The sequence below is a fragment of the Lycium barbarum genome, chromosome 7 (assembly GCF_019175385.1).
Source record: "Lycium barbarum isolate Lr01 chromosome 7, ASM1917538v2, whole genome shotgun sequence".
Lineage (NCBI taxonomy): Eukaryota > Viridiplantae > Streptophyta > Magnoliopsida > Solanales > Solanaceae > Lycium > Lycium barbarum.
Genome location: NC_083343.1, coordinates 65367962 through 65373229, shown reverse-complemented (window position 1 = coordinate 65373229; position 5268 = coordinate 65367962). Strand labels below are relative to the sequence as shown.

Here is a 5268-nt window from a genome sequence, read left to right as displayed (position 1 = left end):
CCGAAGAAATTTTAGGTACATTTAGATATGCAGTAAAGTACTCCAAGGGGTAGAAGCAGGAGTGAGAAAGGCCGCATGTGACACTACAAGAAAAGTTCTTATTAGCGACCAACATTTGGCGACGGGATTGAAATCTAGTCCCTGCAGGTGTATTTATAGGGACAAGATTATTTTCGGGTCACTAATTTTCATTTTTTTAGCGAAGGCTCTAAATTCGGTTGGTAAAAAGGTAAAAGTCCCATCCTAATATTCTAAGTTCAGAGGACAAGTATTAATTAAGCCCCCCACCCCTCTCTTTTATTTATACCCAAAATGAAAACCCATCCTCTCCATCTTCTAAAATCCCTAACATCGACTCTTCCAAAGGCTGCCGATGGCTAAAGATTTACAAACTGGAACACATGAGTTGTTAATCTGAGCTGGTGTGTCGATTTTCTTCGTCTTTTCTTTTTGGGTATAGAACACGAAATTTCTGTTCTTCGTTTTTTCGTTTTTGGGTTTAGAACATGAAATTTCGTTTCTTTGACTTACTAAACCTTGATTGTTGAGAATGATAGTCTTGGATACTGATTCTTCTAAATAATGATAGTTTTGGTGTGAGGGCTAAACGTTGGAGTATTGGGTTTAATATGAGAATGGTGGCAAGGGTTAGATTTAAATTGGGGTTTGGAGGTAGATTGAAAAATTGTTCAGTACAAAAAATATCTAAGAGGGTTTCTAGTTTCTTTATTTTCGTTAACTATTGTTATGTTTTGTTGGTTTCAAGATTTTGACTTGGGTGAAATTTTTTCCAGACAGGTGTGGATTTGGTGGCTGAGCTTGTGGTGTGACTTTGGGTCCAAAAGGAAGGAATGTACTGCTTGGAAATAAGTATGGCTCTCCCAAGATTGTTAATGATGATGAAACTTTTCTTAAAGAGGTACATTACAAGTGCTAACATTATTGTTATATGTTTAAATTTGATGGGGACTCTGGTATTTTGGTGTTTAAACAAAAAAAATGGCTTGGAAATTCATGCAAATTAGAATCTATTAATGAAAAGCTATTCCAATGTTGTCAAATTACAAAAATAAAGAACTTGAAAGAATGATACTTAGAGTGTAACCATTAAAGGAGCTAATCTTATGTTGTGTGTGGTCCAAAATGACGAAGAAACTAGAATAAGTATCTATGATTTGTGCCTCGGAATCGTTTGCTTGTGCCCTCTTTCATACTTGTGTAAATTGGTAGATTCTATTGTGATTATTTCTCAAAGTAGTTTAATTTCCATCGGTGCTATTTATTTATTCCTTCTTTTTAGATAAAGAGTTGTTTTTTACGAGGATAGAGAAATAAATATTTAGACATTGTCCATGTTCAGGTTATAATTGTCTTCAAGTCCACTGGAATATAGACGGTGTACTACCTTAAAAAATCACTTCATTCTACATAGTAGAAGTTACTAGTGTTTTAAGTTTGATTTTCCATATGTCAAGTCTTCTCGACTCTTTCTGAGGCCTGCAAATGATGTTCTTCCATCCTCCTACTTCTGCATTTTCCATCTATTTTAGTTAATTGTCCCCTTCTTTTACTTTTTTCTTCAAAAATGTGATGCACACCTTAAGCCTAATTGGATTACGACATAAACCAGGTATGTAACGAAAAGTTATAACGGAGTATATCCATGTAGTAATTGTATATAGGTTTCTGAATGCTGATGGAAGACACTGATTGTAAGGTAGCCACTGCTTCTGTTAAGAACTAGTACCTGTTGTATATCAAGGTATTTATAGGGCATAAAAATTTAATGTTGCAGTTGATTTTGGTTGATAAAACAAAATTACAAACCCGATGGAGTTGGTAAAAATTTGGACAATGCACAAAAGGAGATATACCTGGTTTTCATAATCGCAGATGGCATTGAGGGGGGTGCACTGGCTCCAGTAATAAGGAACAAACTCAGGGGTGTCCTAAATATATTTGCAATTAAAGCTCCATCTTTTGGAGAGCGCAACGCTATCTTGACCGGAGGTAGTGACATATAAATAGTAAAACTAGAAATTATTAGTTACATATATCTACCACCTCGTTTCTTTTAGTGTCTCCAGAACTGTCGGTCATTGAAGCCAATGTAATGGTTTTCTAAAAGATGTTATGGCTAAAAGCTTCAGTCTTCTTCATGGGTGAACGAACAGAACTATATGCAGGGGGTTTAACGGCTGCTCCAAAAGGAAGGAAAGTATTTCTTGGATATAAGTATGGTCCTCCCTTACTTTAGTTACTACTAAGTTGGTAACACCTGAAATTAGTTTAGGTACTTCATTTGGATGTTCGATTAAATGCTAGTGGTCTCTTGCGGGAATCATATGGTTTATTGCATTACTAATTTACATCAAGATGAGTTCAGGATATAGTTTACCGCTGAGGATGTCATCAACGGGTTAGAGTAAAGGATTTAACTTGTGGAAATAGTGTATCACTATACACTTGACTTTTCTGTTTTATTTGCACTTGTTATACACTTTTGCTTTCAATTTTGTCGGCATCCTGGTGCTCTTCAAAATAGCCACGAGTGAAACATGTTAGTTAGAAACAAAATATATTGTGCATTAACTTTATACTTGTGTATGTCTTCTTTTAGTCTTAGCTCTATATGTTCTCTTATTTTAGATGATCTTTTTGAATTCTTGCGATTTCCTTGAGTTCCTTCAGTTTTATTGTTTTGTGTTATGGGTTACATAACAAGAGCACATACAGTAGTACATAAAATGCAGCGATGCTTCTCTATAGTACTCATTCTTTACTCTGCAATTCTATTGATCAGTTATAGTTGTCTAAACTTTTCTTGGTCGATCAAAAAAGATAAATTGTACCAGTCTTTCATCTTTCTAGACATGTCATGATTGATCAAAAAGATAAAATTTTGCCAGTCTTTAATCTCTTCTTGAATGTTTGTACAGAAGTCAATTAAGTGGCAAATACAAATCTGTTTAAGCTTGCAAGCTTCTTCGCTATGTGTTTGCTATGCTGGAGAGCATGCAGATTTCTGGTGTTCTTGTTTTATTAGTGTCAAAATATTCTCAAGTATGCTACTATAATTCAGAGTCTATAAACTTTTTCATATTCTCAATCATGCTGTTTTATCATTATGTCTCTGTTTTGCAGATCCAGGCTAAAGGAACCTCGATGCAAATGGTGGGTATGGATTGGTTGAAGTCTGACAAACAGAACATGATATTGGTAGTCGGCCTGAGGGCATTGTTTAGGTTTTTCTTTTATTCAATTAATATACAATGATCATATTGTTTTGGCCTGAGCCTACTTCAATTTCCTACAAAGCTTCTATCCAAATGCTTCATTTTGCTGGTTTTCCACTTGTATTCAGGTCTGAGGTTTGACATATAGTCTTGCTCTCTACCATTTGATGGATACCCCTTTGGAGGATTCACCTTTGCTGGAGAGTTTTGTCAAAGGAAATGATGCTTATAGAAACTCGATGTTCAAGCTTATACCATCCATATTCAAGGTTTGGTTTTCGCTAACTGGGAGTGAACAAAATTACTTTTCATATAAGGTTTTTTTTTTTTCTATAAGTTGCATAGTCAATTTAGCAAAATGTTATGGCACATCAACATGCATGTAGCATGTGCGTTGGTCCATATCATTGCACTTCTCTTTTGTTCCTTCTCAGCTATAAAGCATACATTAGTTAGTGTTGTCATGTTTTAGGAAAAACTGAGTGTTTTTTTTTTGGGTTAATTTAGTAGATAGGTTTTCATAAAGATGTTAAAAGGCAAACCAACATTATGTTAGCCACAACTTAGTCCTCTATCTTGAAAATGATTGGCCACTTTGAAAGAAATAGAACCTGTTTAAATGGGTAAGCAAATTCAATACCCCCTCTATTCAACAAAACTACCCTTTTAGTTTTTCAAGGGCTCAAATTGAATGAGATTGCAACTATATTCCCTATTGATTAATTTGTTTTCAACAAATGTAACAATACCTAGAATAACAAGAATGAATACTAAGCATATGTTTCAACTATTTGATTATTATGTTTCAGCTTCTTTGATCACCAGCCAAATCAAAGTCCGAATTTTCTGTTCTCATCTCCTCTAAAATTATTCCTAACCTTCAAATACTGGTGGATAATTTGGGAAAAGAAATTATGGTGCTTATAAAATTACCCTCTAACAATAGTTTGAATGACGTTGAAGCGTTTAGGCCAACTTAGTTGTGGGGTACCATCATATTTTCGTCCAAGTTAAGTAACTAGGAACCGAATATCTAGAGTGCAATTTCTTATTTCTTATCTACACTTATTTTGTGTGATTTGGTCGTGCGCATAAGTTATTTTTCTAAACAAATTTTATTTTGTTTGTATAACAGGAGTTGGAGACTTTCATTTACACTTCAAGATGCAAGTTTGAATACTTTGAACAAGTTGACAAATTGGTTATCGTTTTGATAGGATTATTTGGCAAAATATTGTATTATATACTTAGAGATATTAGCTTTTTTGGCTGATTGAGTTGTATAAACAGTAGTGACTATATGTTTTTGTAAACAGTACTGCTTGTGGGAGGTTAATCCATTCCTTTAGTGAATACAATTTGATTATCTATATAAGAAATTGTACAGTATCTTAGAAAAACCGAAAAGAGCATGTATTATTTGAGTGCTACATTTTCTGGTCCTAAATCATCTTTCCACCAGATTGTAAACAAATCAGTTTTAATGCAAAATGGTTAAAATAGATGTTTTAGGACGGGCATCAGGTCCATCCTCAAAACTATTTAAGGACCACATTTTCTAGTCATAAAAGCCTTTTAAGGACTGGTTAAGCTTGCCTTAAAATATAAGGTGGCCATTGATCTACGTGTTTAAGGACCAGAAATGTCGTCCCTAAAAGTATTTTAGGACCAGAACTTTACCGGTTGCAAAAATACTTTAACCTTTAGCGGCGGAGCCTATAGCGACCGGTGGCGACCAGATTTTTTCCGTCACAGATGACTTTTAGGGACCGGAATCAGACTTTTAGGGACCATTTTTCTAGTCCCTAATGGCCTTTTTTATTGTAGTGTGACTAGGGATAAGTATAAGAGACAATCGGGACTACAAAAAAGAACTTATAGCATTAGAAGAAATGGCAACAGGTCCCAGGACGGTAGCTAGATATAAGTCGACCACTGGGTACATACATAAGAACATGAGGATATGGAACTAATGGATGAGTTCAACAAAGAACTAGGAGAACTAAGCATGCACAACATCCGTCTTAAAAAG

General features: G+C 34.9%; 1 long non-coding RNA gene across 3 annotated transcripts; it reads left to right on the top strand.

The window, feature by feature from the left end:
- The first annotated feature begins 218 nt into the window (after positions 1 to 218).
- Positions 219 to 4666, top strand: LOC132603463 (uncharacterized). Of its 3 annotated transcripts, XR_009568323.1 has the most exons (5): positions 222 to 422; positions 795 to 919; positions 3145 to 3219; positions 3365 to 3505; positions 4372 to 4666. It is a non-coding gene; the product is annotated as an uncharacterized LOC132603463 (long non-coding RNA). The 3 variants fall into 3 exon arrangements; XR_009568321.1 differs by having other exon boundaries at positions 219 to 422; positions 3145 to 3505; XR_009568322.1 differs by lacking the exons at positions 3145 to 3219; positions 3365 to 3505 and having other exon boundaries at positions 245 to 422.
- The last annotated feature ends 602 nt before the right edge of the window (positions 4667 to 5268 follow it).